The 14,021-nt window shown below is 30.5% G+C and overlaps 1 pseudogene; it reads left to right on the forward strand.

Moving 5' to 3' along the window:
* The window catches only part of LOC110642439 (DNA mismatch repair protein MSH1, mitochondrial-like), a 51,190-nt pseudogene that overhangs the window by 2,692 nt on the left and 34,477 nt on the right, over positions 1 to 14,021 (forward strand).

Below are 14,021 nucleotides of genomic sequence, written 5' to 3' on the forward strand. Positions count from 1 at the left end.
TTTTATTTATTAAAATAATATTTTTAATTTATTTAAAATATAAAATAAAATAATTAAAAATTTAAAGAAAAGTTGGACGTTACTATAAGTAGCGTCCAACTTTTCTTAAAATTTTTTAATTATTTATTTTTTAATTTTAATTTTATTAAATTTTAAATTAAAAAGAATATTTATGATAAAAATATTATAATATATAATATTACCTATTATAATTTTATTTATTAAAATAATATTTTTAATTTATTTAAAATATAAAATAAAATAATTAAAATTTTTAAAAAAAAGTTGGACGCTACTTATAGTAGCATTCAACTTTTCTTAAATTTTTTTAATTATTTATTTTTTAATTTTTTATTTTATTAAATTTTTATTTAATTTTAAATTAAAAAATAATATTTATAATAAAAATATTATAATATATAATATTACATATTATAATTTTATTTATTAAAATAATATTTTTAATTTATTTAAAATATAAAATAAAATTATTAAAAATTAAAAAAAAAGATTGAACACTTTAAACTTTTTTTAATTATTTTTTTATTATTGTAAGGAGAGCTGGACCGCTATTTTAAATAGCGTCCAGCTCTCCTTTTAGGGCTTGTTTGGATTAACTGTTGAATATAATCGATGTTAGTTGATGATATTCATTAGGTGATAGTGATAGTTATTCTGATAGCTGATGATAGCTATTTTATATTAAGTGTTTGATAAAATTATATTTAGCTGTTGCTGTTAATATGTGAAATGACTAATAAGGGTATATATCATATAATTTATTTTATTATTTAAATAAATATAAAATTATAAATTTATTATATTATATTATTTATTTATTATTAAATTAAATATATAATTATTAAATTAATATATTATATTATTTAAATAAATATATAATTATTAATATTTTATATTATATCATTTATTTTATTATTGAAATAAGAAAATAATTATTTTTTTAAGATAATTAAATAATTTTAAAAATATAGATAAAATAATAAAATAATTATTATTGTTAATAGAAAAATTTATAATTAATTTTAAATTTTTTGATATAAATAAATATTTTATATTTTATGTTATTAATAAAAAATATTTTAACAAAGTTGAAATACATTAATTAAAATATTAAAATTATAAATAAAAAAATAAAAATATTAATAATATTAATTTTCAAGTTAAATAAAAAAGGATAATATGGTCAAAATAAAAAATAAAACCAGATCAGCTATCAGCTGGTGAGAAACAGCTCTAAAAATAGAGCTGATACAAACTGCAGCTGATGGGTATCATATCAGTTGCCCATCTCTATTTTTTTAAGCTTGCCAAACATCACAATTTAACTGTTTGGATGTCTATCAGCTATCAGCTGAACCCAATAGGTAAACCAAATGCCCCCTAAATCTTTGACGCGAACGCTATTTTAAATATCGTCCGGACCTTAAAAACGCTATTATAGTTAGCGTCCCGCACTCATCTCTTCCAGTTCAGCATAATTCACCCTTTTTTGGTAATTAGTTTTAAACTTATCCTTTTTCTGTATTTTGTATTTTTTATTACACCTTTTTTGTCATTTGCCCGGATTATAATGGGGGAAAGGAAACCCACATTTCTGCTAATTTGTGCTTGAAGTTTGTCGCTTACATATATTGAATTCAAATAACAAAGCTTATTTGTCAAATCTTTATTTAGTTGTTCTCTTTCTAGAAGAATTATTATATCTTTCACTGCAGTCTGAAAGAAGGAAACCTCAATTGGGAGATGTTGCAGTTCAAATCAAAGTTCCCACGTGAGGTTTTGCTTTGCAGAGTATGTGACTTATTGTCTTATTATTGCTAGGCATTTATTCTCTTCTATAAGACATTCAAAACAACTATAAATCATGTTTCTTTGAAAATTCCTATTTTACCTTTTCATTGTATATTCATCTATAATCCGGCATTGATGGACATAGCAATTTCTCTCTTTCTCTCTCTCTCTCTCTCTCTCTCTCTCTCTCTCTTTTTTTTTTTTGGGGATTTTTATGAAGCAATTGGAATAGATGCCTGTATTCTTGTTGAATATGCTGGTTTAAATCTTTTTGGTGGATTGCGAACAGATAGCATTCCAAGAGCTGGCTGCCCAGTCGTGGTATTGGAATTATGCCCTTCATATGTTATAATTGATTGTTTTATATAAGTTTATGTTAGGTTTTATTGTTCCATAAATATAAGAATTGTTGTGCTCTTCCCTAGTTTTTGGGAAGAAGGGAATTTGTAGATTGATGCTTATTAGATAATGTCAAGATTCTTACATAGGAAAGAAACAAGAAGTTAAAAAGGGTATATAAGGGTGGAAGACCGACTAACTAATTGGTTTATATTTTAACCTTTTAGCAATGCTTGATCGAAGTCCAAGTATGAAGTGTGAAGGGAGCGATAAATATTGGCTTTATTTAAATTATCTTTTATTATTTATAATTATATTTTTTTATTATTTAAGTTAGTTTTAGAGTATATATAAATTTAAAATTTTTAAAATTAAAAAATTTAGTTATTTATATAATTTCAGAGTTTATATATATATATATTTAAATTTCTTAATTTTATTTATATTTAAATTATGCTTAATTAAATTTTTATTATAATATAAATTAAATTTATAAATCTTATGTATATATATACTACATTTATTGATAAGCTATACATAATAAATTTATATTTAAATATAAACATAATTTGATATTTTAATTTAAAAAGAGTTTAATTTTCATTTGAATACAAATATTATATCATTTAATAGAATTTTTATTTATTTGGATTCAACAACTTCCTTTATTGAAATTTAATATTTATTTTTAGAAAAATAATTATAAAAAATTTAATTTAAAAATATGCTATAAATTAATTTTACAAAGTATTTTATTATAAATCGAATAATTGTTAGTAACTATTTTATTAGCATTGATTTTTTAAAATTTTAGTTATTAATTTATTATTTATAAATAATTTATTAGTGTTAATATATTTGACAATCTTATTTTGAAAGTTTTTTCCATATCATAAGAAAATATAAAATTATGTAAAATATTATATATCAAATAAAAATTAATAATATTGATACTTATTTATATGGGTGTGTATAATTAATTTTATCAAAAAAATAAAAAAAAATAAAATTGAAAATGACGATAAATAATAAAAAAAAGATTAACATTATATGAAATTATACTAAATTGAATTTATTTTACTATTATATATATACATTCTTAAATAGTGTGGAAAAAGTTTAAATTTTTCACGTTAATTATATATGTTTTATAAGAATTATAAAATACTAAAAGCTAATTAAACTTAATAAATTTAACACTTTATTATTAAAAAATTTAATACAAATTAAAATATATGAACCCACAAAATAATAAATAGTTCAATTTTTATATTTATAAAACACTAATAATTATAAAATTATATTATAATAATAATAAATTTTTCATAATAAATTTCACCTCTATAATCTCTTATTTTCATTAATATACTTTCATTTTCATTAGCTTCATATTCATATAAAAATATAAGTGCATGAAAAATGAAAAATTATTATATTATCATAATAATAATTAATAGATTATAATAACAATATTATATTATATAAAAATTAGTAAAAAATTATATATCAAAATATTAAATACGGGTTCATGTTCATGTAACGAGTACAGAAAACGTGTAAAAAAAAAAAAAAAAAAAAACTAGTAGATAACTAAAACCCTTTAATGCCAATTAAGCGTCTTCACTGGACTAGGAGAAGAATAACCACTCTCTAATCTGCATTGCTGCCTTGCACTTGCATGTGCATGTGTGGATCTTGGGCTTATTTGGTTGTCTTGATCTATTATTGCATTATCTATATTGCTTGTGCACATGCATGGACGTACGCTCTCGAATGTATGTACCTGTTTACGTAAGAACGTATATTTGTAATTAAACATGCATATTTATATTCGTGTATATGTTAGTCTTTATGTATGTGCCCTCAGATTTTTTTTGGGTCTTTATGCATTCTACCTAAAGATATCATTGGAACTCTGCATTTGGGCAACCTTTTTCTGCCTATTTTATTTTGGTATCCTTTTTCTTCAAATCTTTCTTCTGGAGAAGGAATGTCTTTGTTTCATAATCTGTCTCTATGTGCATTTCTTTTGAAAAAATCTTAGCTATTATCTTTCCTGTCTGCACAATGAACTGTGGTATACTAACAGATGCATTCTATTTATTTAATTTTATTCATTATCATATTATCATATTTTCTATCATTCTAAAATGCTACTTCTGCAGAATCTTCGGCAAACTTTAGATGACTTGACACCTAATGGGTATTCTGTGGTACCTACAGCAATTATCTGCATGCACTCCTCATTTTTGAATGAAATTACACGCACAAGAATTTAGAAAATGTAAGCCTTATTCAATTGTGGCCACAATTATTTCGCATAGGGTAGGAGATAGAAAGACAAGATTATACCATATTATTATTTTTGACTGGTTAGTTCGTGCATCATTTGTGGCCAGTTGAAGGTTTTTCTTTTTTGCTTTTCTTTTTTTTCTTAATAATTGCAAGTATTAAAGCTTTATAAAAAGAAGGGTGCATAATATTCTACTCTCTGGTGCATGATAATGCATGAGTTTGCAAGTAGTGGTAGTGCACTGTGCACATCTTGAGTGATAATTGATAGGATGTGATGTATGCTAAGGGGGAGGGGTGTATGAGAGGTGGAAATCAGAATTTAGGGCTTTAATAAATGAAGATGCATTTGAACTCTTGATGTTGCTTGATGAGTGAAAAGAGATAGAAACTTATTAAAAGATGTAGGGAACAAAAAGATGCATGAAAAGAAAATATTCTTTATACACCCTAGAATACAGTTGTGGCTACAGGAAAGGCACTTAGACGAATGCTAGGAAACAATTGTTACTTCATCTCATGAATTTGGTAGTAATTTTTGCTTGCCTAAGGTTAACATTGATATGGATTTACTTTCCCCCTTTTGATGAGTTTGTTCACTGATGTTTGTATTCTTGTTTGCATAGTGCATAGTGGAGGAAGTTCAGGGTCCAACCCAAGCTCGTTCTCGCAAAGGCCGGTTTATATCTGGGTAATCACATTTGAATAACTCAGTATAAAATTTCCTTGTGTTTGTATTATTGGTTTTTATATATTATTGATCGTAATGTTGAATATGGTTATGTGATTTATCAAAAAACATCGCTTGTTACAATCAGAAAATAGTATTATATTATCTGTAGTAATTTTCACATGGCCCATAATCTGAACCATGCTTCACAAGGATAAGTTTTGGAATTATCTTAATATATATATTTTATTGGAGATAAGAATTATCTTAATATTTAGAAATGATCCAAAAATGTTTTTAGTTGGGTGTTTATATCATGTGACTTGCCATGTATGTTGCCATTGCTTTGTGTCCATTTGTTTTGAAGGATTTAATTCTACTGAATGGAAGATGATATTAAATGTTTAAGTTAGGCTCTATTTCATTATTCATTTCTGCTTAACATATTGAACGGGACTCATTATTGGTTTATATTCCTTTAAATGGAATACCTGCAATAAGATCGTTTGCGCATAGACAATATAATTCCAAAAAGAGTTCACTATGAGAATCATTGGCAGATTTAGGGGGTGGCCTACAGGGGCGATGGCCCCCCCCTAACCCAAGAGAATTCCTAACCCTATCCTTGTATGAATTAATGCTACCCCCTAACTGGATTAATATTGCCCAATAGTCTAGGCTAAATTTTTTCTTTTTTAATATTCAAGTGTAACTATTCTTTAAAATGTTATATTAGTCTATTTTATGATTTAAATTTATAATTAAAGAAATATTTCAGCCCATTAAAATTAATAGTTTCATTCTACTTTTTCATTTTTATTCTATTCTATAATTAAAATTGATAATCTCATTTCATGGGTATTTATTAAGTTTTGATATTTAGTATAGATAGATAGAAAATTTGATGTTATTTTTGTAATTATATGTATGTGCAAAATATAAATTTATAAAACTTTTCTTAAAATTTTAAGTTTCACTTTTTTAATTATGAATGTTTAAATTGTGATATAATAAATTTTAAAGTTAGTAAAATTAAGACATTAATATCACTAGCAAAAATAAAATTATTGATGCGAATTTTATGAAAAAGGATTCCCAAAGTTTGGAAATTATTATTTTAACTCTAATAGAGTGATTACTTAATTTACAGGAGAGGGGCAAAACAATAAAATCATCACCCCCCTAGCATCAATTTCTGGTTCCGCCAATGATGAGAATCATCATTTTGTGGCTCATTGCTCAACAAGCAAGATGATTTCGAGCAGTCATCTTCTAAGCGGAGGAGCTCTCATGATTGAAACAATTTGTTAAATTACGTGACGCAATGGCTATAGGAATTAGGGATAAGAAATCTGGTCTGGAAGGAAACAGTTATTGCAGTCAAATTTCCATGTGAATCAGGATTTGTTCCTAATGGGAACAGTACTAGCAACCAGTGGACATGTATTTTTATTTCTTTATGTTTTGCATAAAGAAAAAGAGTTTCCATGCATTTTCTGCAAAAAAAACTGCATTATAGGAACCAAATAATAAATTTGGTGGTTCATGAGTGCATTGCTTTAAATACAGTATCATCTATTGATCGAAATGAGGTCACCGTTCCTTTAAATTTTAGAACACTATGAAACTGAAATTGAATGTGCTGCAAATTTTGTTTTAACTTTTTTTTTGTTTGACTTATTATTATTATTATTATTATTATTATTATTGTTACGCTTGACATTCATTTATCGTTCTGACTCGTTTCCATAAGTATTCAGGCATGCACATCCAGGCAATCCGTATGTGTTTGGACTTGTTGGGGTAGATCATGATCTGGACTTTCCAGAGCCAATGCCTGTAGTTGATATGGGAACAAAATTTACGTTAATTATGTCGAATATTTGTATAAGTGGTTTTTTTAATGCCCCCCAACACCCCCCATTTAAAGAGAGATATCTTATAGTGCTTGTAGTTGTAACATATCTCTGGCATTTATAGGGATATCTCGTTCTGCAAGGGGTTATTTGATAGTTTCAGTGTTAGAGACTATGAAAACATATATATCAGAGGATGGTCTTACTGAGGAGGCTTTGGTTGCCAAGCTTCGTACTTGTCGCTACCATCATTTATTTCTTCATACATCTTTAAGACACAATTCCTTAGGTTTGTATCCTTATTTTTTCAAATATATATTTAAGGCTGTTATTTTTTCAGAAATAGAAAAGTGAGTTCCATATGAATTACTGTCAACTTCTCATTTCCTGCATTTTGAATTCATTCCTTTTCTTAGTCAGCACGTTGGTGAATTAGAAATTCATGACTTTTCCCTGGCAAATGGGACTAAATTCTCTTTGGTATTTCCTAAGTTTGCATTCCCGCTCTGTGGTTTCTGTCATGTACTGCTTTTGGTATCTAATGAATTCTCTCCTAAAATACGCATATCTGCCTTTAAAATCAAATTTTGTGTCCATTTTTGTTCTTGATAAGGCGAAGACTATTTGGATTGGCTATTTCTACTGCTCTATTAGTGTTCAATCTGAGCTTTATAGACCCAAAACAGAGTTTCTTTTCCTTGATACAAGGAATGCACATGTGCACGTCATTTACTATTTGGACTAACTGTGAAGCATGAACTTTCAGCATCATTTATTCAAATACGGCACTATATATAACAATTGGCCCAACAAAAGATAACCTAGAAAGAAGTTATGAAGTGGTGTAACAGTTATTGCCAATTGCTCCAATCTGATTAATCTTAGTACTTATGTTGATGGACCCATTGATCCTGCTGATGTTTATTAAGTTTCAACTGCTGACTTTTTGTGAAAGGCATGTTGTGGTTTTATTCGTTGTTTCTCGTTGTGACCTTGACAACTTTTTAAAATGACCATAAAAGAAAAGAAATATACTAACCTTTTGCTTTTGAGTTTGGAATGCATTTTGATTTGTGGTGAACCTATCTAGGCATGCTTATGTAATGAATATATCAGTTTTATTAGAGGAATATGAATGCACTTGTGGCAGTAATTGATTATTCAATCATCAATTCTTCTCTAGCCATGATGGCATGCATCTTTGTTTTCATGCCATGTCTTGAACTAACCCCCCTCCCTCTTCTCTAATTCATGCCTTGGCATGGTTCTTGAATTTACCATGGCATCAATTATAAGACAGCATCAATTCTACTGTGCAGGCACTTGTCATAGGGGAGAATTTGGTGAAGGTGGCCTTTCATGGGGAGAATGCAAAGCCAGACAATTTGAATGGTTTGATGGCGATCCTGTCACTGAGCTTCTGTATAAGGTTCAATCAAAGTTGCACTGTTTAGTTTTTTTTTTCCCCCTCATCATGTTATAATTTGATAATGTTACATTTTGTAATCTTTTATTGCACTTATGTCAGGGAGCTTTATGGTATTGAAGATGGAGTGGTGTTCAGAAACGTCACTGTGCCTTCAGAAAATAGGCCCCGTCCATTGCACCTTGGAACAGCAACACAAATCGGTTTTGTTTAACCTCATTTATACAGTTTGATATTCAATTATTTATTTAGTGCCAGCCAATATTACTAGTATTTCCTACTTTCAGGTGCCATACCGACTGAAGGAATACCTTGTTTATTGAAGGTGTTACTTCCATCAAATTGCACGGGTCTACCTATATTGTAAGTGAGAATTCCTCTTCCTCTTCTTAAAGCAAATTTATTTGTCTCATTTGTATAAATTTGACATTGTTTGTATTATAAACTTGAATTGAATTGGTGAAGGCCAATGAGTGGGCCGAGACACATTTTTTAGGATCAAAACCATGTGTTTTTGCAATAGTATAAATTGTTTATACGTATTGCATGAAACCTAGGTTATAAAATTGAAAAATGCTAACCTAGCAACCCTAAGGCTTGTTATGGTGCATTTTTCTTTCAATCTAGTAAAATTGTCCCCTTTCTTATAAGTATTTTAAATTTCACCTCCTTTTCTAAGGTGGGAATTTGATTCAGAATCTAGTGAAGTTGTCCCCTTTCTTACAAGTACCTTAAATTTCTCCTCCTTTTCTAAGGTGGGAATTTGATTCAGTGAGATGAGCTTAGGTTAGGACCAACTATTGCTAAAAAGTTAAAACTAGCTTTCGTGAATTTAGGCCCCAATTAATTAATTGGCCTTTCACCCTTATAAGCCCTTTGATTTTCTTATTCTTTTCCAATATGGGACTCTCGGCAGTTTGCTAGTAGGTTTTGATGAACAAAGCAAGTTTATTTTCCATTTTTCTCTCCATAAGCCTGCTCTCTCTCTCTCTCTCTCTCTCTCTCTCTCTCTCTCTCTCTCTCTCTCTCTCTCTCTCTCTCTCTCTCTGTTTTATTTTTATTTATTTATCAATATTATATATTTTTTTTCTGGTTACTTCTTAGGTCTCATCATGAAAGTTATGGCTGTCTCTGATGCATACATTTTGCATAATCATTTAGGTTTAATTTCATAGCTATTTTATTTGATTATTAGTCACTTTTAGCTAATTTCATTAGTTATTTAGTTAGTTTTCCATAATTGTCAATTTTGGATTAATTTGTAATTTTTACTTTGTTTTGTAGGAAAAATGGTGTTTTTGAAGGACTGAAGAGAATTTTGCCATTGAGGAGTGTCTTCTACAGCCAAAGATGTCAAAAACAAGTTTTCAAGTTGAAATATGCATTGACCAAATTGTGCATAACTTGCCGCATAAGCTATGCAGATTTGCATAAGGAGAAAGATCACTGTTCCAGAACCAGCCGAAGTGTGCATAAGGAGACAAAGATAGCTTATGCACATTCTCGCCTCCTTATGCACCTTCACGGAATTGTGCATAACCTATGCACCAAGTCATGCGCTTTTGCATAAGTGGCCCAGAACCAGTGAATCGCATAAGGGACTGCATAACTTATGCAGTCCACTTATGCAGTCCCATAAATAGTTCATTAATGAGCTGGCAGAAGATTCCCTTAATGTATTCCTCCTAGAACATACTATTTTAGGGCTCCATGTCAGAAAAATGCTATATATAGTCTCATTTTCCCATTTTAGAGGGGGATAAGGAGCAAAGAAGAAAAGGAGAGGGGCTGAGCAGAATTTGAAGAGCCATCTTCACCTTCCACACCATTTTTCAACTAAGATTTGCAGATTTCTTTCTTTCTTTACACTTTTCTACATTTCTAGTGTTTAATTTCTTACTTCTTAGCTTAGATTAAGCTTTATTTCCATTTAAACTCATCATATCTTATAAGCATTATGGATAGTGAGTAGTTTACTTTTGATTCTGGAGTAAGGGATGTAATATTTAGTTATTTTTGTGGATTTGAACTGGGTTAGTCTCAATTTAATGAATTTATGAGGTTTAATCCATTTCTTGTGTGCTTATTCACATGCTTAATGAAGGGCCCCATTAAGTTATGTTCTTAATCCTTGGTTGAAGCACCGAAAGGAGAAAACCAAGTGATAGTTAATCAAGAAATTGGACTTAATTAACTTAGATCTAGAAATAGACTAAGGGTTAAGAGGGTTTTAATAGATTGATTAAAGAACCTAATGGGTCTTGGTTAATTTTAACTCCACGAAAGTAGGATTAAGTTAATTAAGGCACTCTTTGTCTCACTCGAAAGAGTTTTCAAAGGATTTTAGAATTAATCTCCTTTAAACCCATAAATTTCATAAAATTGGATAACCGATTTAAAATCCCAAAATAGCTCGAATATGAAATCCCGAACTCCGGAATCGCCTTTTTACCATTGTTAATTTCTAGTTAAATTTAATCACTTGCCATTTTGAATATTGCCATATTTGAACTTGCTTATTTCAATTTGATGCAATTTTAGTTTAATTAATACATTGTTGAATAGAATATTAATTTTGCATATTTAGATTTCATACTCCATTACCCATCAATTCATTACTTCAATTTCAAAAATATTTCTATTTACTCAACTTTTTATATCAAAAATTCAATCATTAACACAACTCCTCGTGGGATCGATACTTTTCTATACTACTTGTACGACCCGTGCACTTGCGGTAGGGACGCATCAAGTTTTTGGCGCCGTTGCCGGGAAGTTGTTTGTTTAAGATTGAATTCTTGATCATTTTAGTTGTTTTTAGTTTTATCTTTGTTATCTTTTCATTTTGTGTTTTGTTTGTTCTTTTTCAGGTACTTTTAATCTTTTATGAGAAGAGCTAGAAGCACAAGTGATACATCCTTATTGTTCAATCCTGAAATAGAGAAATTTTGCAAGGCCAACAAGAAAGAAACCAGAAGAAGGAAGGAAGCTTTGAGAGAGACTGAATTAGAAGCAGACATGGCTGATGAAAGAATTAGAATTGGTGTTGGTAATGCTGGAAATGGTCAAAACAATGAAAATGAAGCCCAAGGGGAAGAAGTTGTTAATGCTAACGTGCTTAGGGGAAGTATGATGGATCATGCTTTTCCACGTTTTGATGACTTGAGAGAGAGCATAGCAAGACCAAGGATTGATGCAAATAGTTACAAGATGGATTTTGGAGTCCTTCAAATGATTCAGAATTCTCAATTTGGGGGTCATCCTTCTGAAAATCCACACATACATCTGAAGAAGTTTGCTATGATTTGTGACATGCAAAAACAACCTGGAGTATCTGATGATGCAGCAAGGCTAAAATTGTTTCCATTCTCTTTGAAAGATAGAGCATTGGATTGGCTTGATTCTTTACCTCACAACTCAATTACAAATTGGGAGCAGCTCACTGATGCATTTTTTGCCCAATACTTTCCACCTGGAAAAACTCGAGTTGAGGAATCAAATGATTGCTTTTAGACCAAGAGAAGATGAGACTCTTTATGAGTCATGGATGAGATGGAAGGAGTTGGAGAGACAATGTCCATATCATGCCATTCCCAAATGGATGATAAACCAGAATTTTTACACAAACGTCACTCCTGCTATCAGAGGGATCATTGATGCTCAAACTGGAGGGGAATTCATCATTAAGCATGAAGATGAAGCTTATGAGTTATTAGAGAAAATAGCAAAGAACAGTCATCTATGGAGTAGTCCAAGAGGGTCAACTCCAACTCAAAAAAGGCAAGTTGCTGGAATGTATGAGCTTGATCCATTCAACATGATCAATGCCAAATTTGATGCACTCACTAATGTCCTTGCTAAGAAAATGGAGGATTTAAGTATGCTAGTCGGTTCATCATCATGCTCGAAGTTCTCAACAAGTTACTTATGCGAAGGAACAATGAGTCGTGGAGTAGATTATCCTTCATATGCTTGGAGGAATCATCCCAATTTTTCATGGGAGAATCAAGAAAATCAAGCTTCAACTCGTAACTTTCCATCACAACAACAAGAGCATCAATACCAACAACCTAGGCAACCACCACCTAGTTTTCAAAGAAAAGAATGCAAATACTGCACCTTTACCAAGACAGCAAGAACAAAGTTCCACCACAGAGGCTTTATTACAACAAATTCTTGCTAATCAAATTAAGCGTGATGAAGAGTTGAGAGAGATGAAAGCAAGGCTGGAACAAATGCAAACACACAATAGGATGCTGGAAAATCAGATTGCACAACAAGCATGCTCATCAAGTACCAATTCTATGGGGAAACTTCCTAGTCAAACAGAAAATCCAAGGGAGCAATGTCATGCCATCACACTGAGGAGTGGTAAAATAGTGCATACTGAGAAGAGTGAAAAAGCTGAGAAGAGAGAAAATGAGAAAGATGTCAAGGGAGATGAAAAACAAGAGAGTGTAGAAAAAGGTAAAGAGGAGGTTGAAGAGAAAGAAGAGAAATATATACCTCCAGAGCCTTATAAGCCACAGCTTCCCTTTCCACAGAGATTTCAAAAAGCCAAGCTTGATAAGCAATTTGGGAAGTTCTTAGAGGTTTTGAAGAAGCTATATATAAATGTGCCTTTTATCGATGCTCTTTCCCAAATGCCTTCTTATGCTAAGTTTTTGAAAGAAATTCTCTCAAACAAAAGAAGACTTGAAGATTATGAGACTGTAGCCTTAACTGAGGAATGCAGTGCTATCCTCCAAAGGAAACTTCCTCCAAAGCTCAAGGATCCAGGGAGTTTTTCAATTCCATGCCATATTGGGGAATCATGTTCTATAAAAGCTTTATGTGATTTAGGGGCTAGTGTAAGCCCTATGCCCCTCTCCATCTATGAGAAGCTTAACATGGGAGATCTTAAGCCAACCCACATTTCTCTTCAGTTGGCAGACAGATCAATTAAATATCCAGAAGGGATCTTGGAAAATATACCATCAAGGTTGGAAAATTTTACATCCCGATTGACTTTGTCATTTTGGACATGGAAGAGGACTCTCATATGCCAATCATTTTGGGGAGGCCTTTCCTGGCTACAGCTGGTGCTTTGATTGACGTGAAAGGTGAAAAGCTTACTCTTAGAATCGGAGAGGATTAGTTAGTCTTCAATATTGGCAATGATAAGAAGAAGCAACATGAAGATGTAGACTCTTGTTTGAGAATTGATATAGTTGATGAGTTAGTAAAAGAGCACTTTAGAAAGAGCTATCCGAAGGCTTCTCTTGAAAGTTGTCTTATCCATGAAGGGAGTATCAATGATGAAAATCCAAAAGAGGCTGCATTTGCACAAGATTTGAATAGTAATCCACCTTGTCCTATGGCACCAATCTTTCAAGTTGAGCAAGTGGAGAAAAGTGAAGTAAAGCAACCATCTCTCAAAGAAAAAGATGCACCAAAGGTTGTCAAGAAAGAAATGGTCGGATTTTTAGACAAAGCAACAAGGATCTTCTCATGTGATGGAAAGAAAATGAAGTATAGATTCATTGAAGCACCTATTGGAAACAGAGGCAATAAATTCCAATTTCAGCCACCATGAAACATGAAAAGAGTCCAGCTAAGGACTATAAATTAGCGCTCTTGGGAGGCA

Source organism: Hevea brasiliensis, chromosome 4 (assembly GCF_030052815.1).
Source record: "Hevea brasiliensis isolate MT/VB/25A 57/8 chromosome 4, ASM3005281v1, whole genome shotgun sequence".
Taxonomy (NCBI): domain Eukaryota; kingdom Viridiplantae; phylum Streptophyta; class Magnoliopsida; order Malpighiales; family Euphorbiaceae; genus Hevea; species Hevea brasiliensis.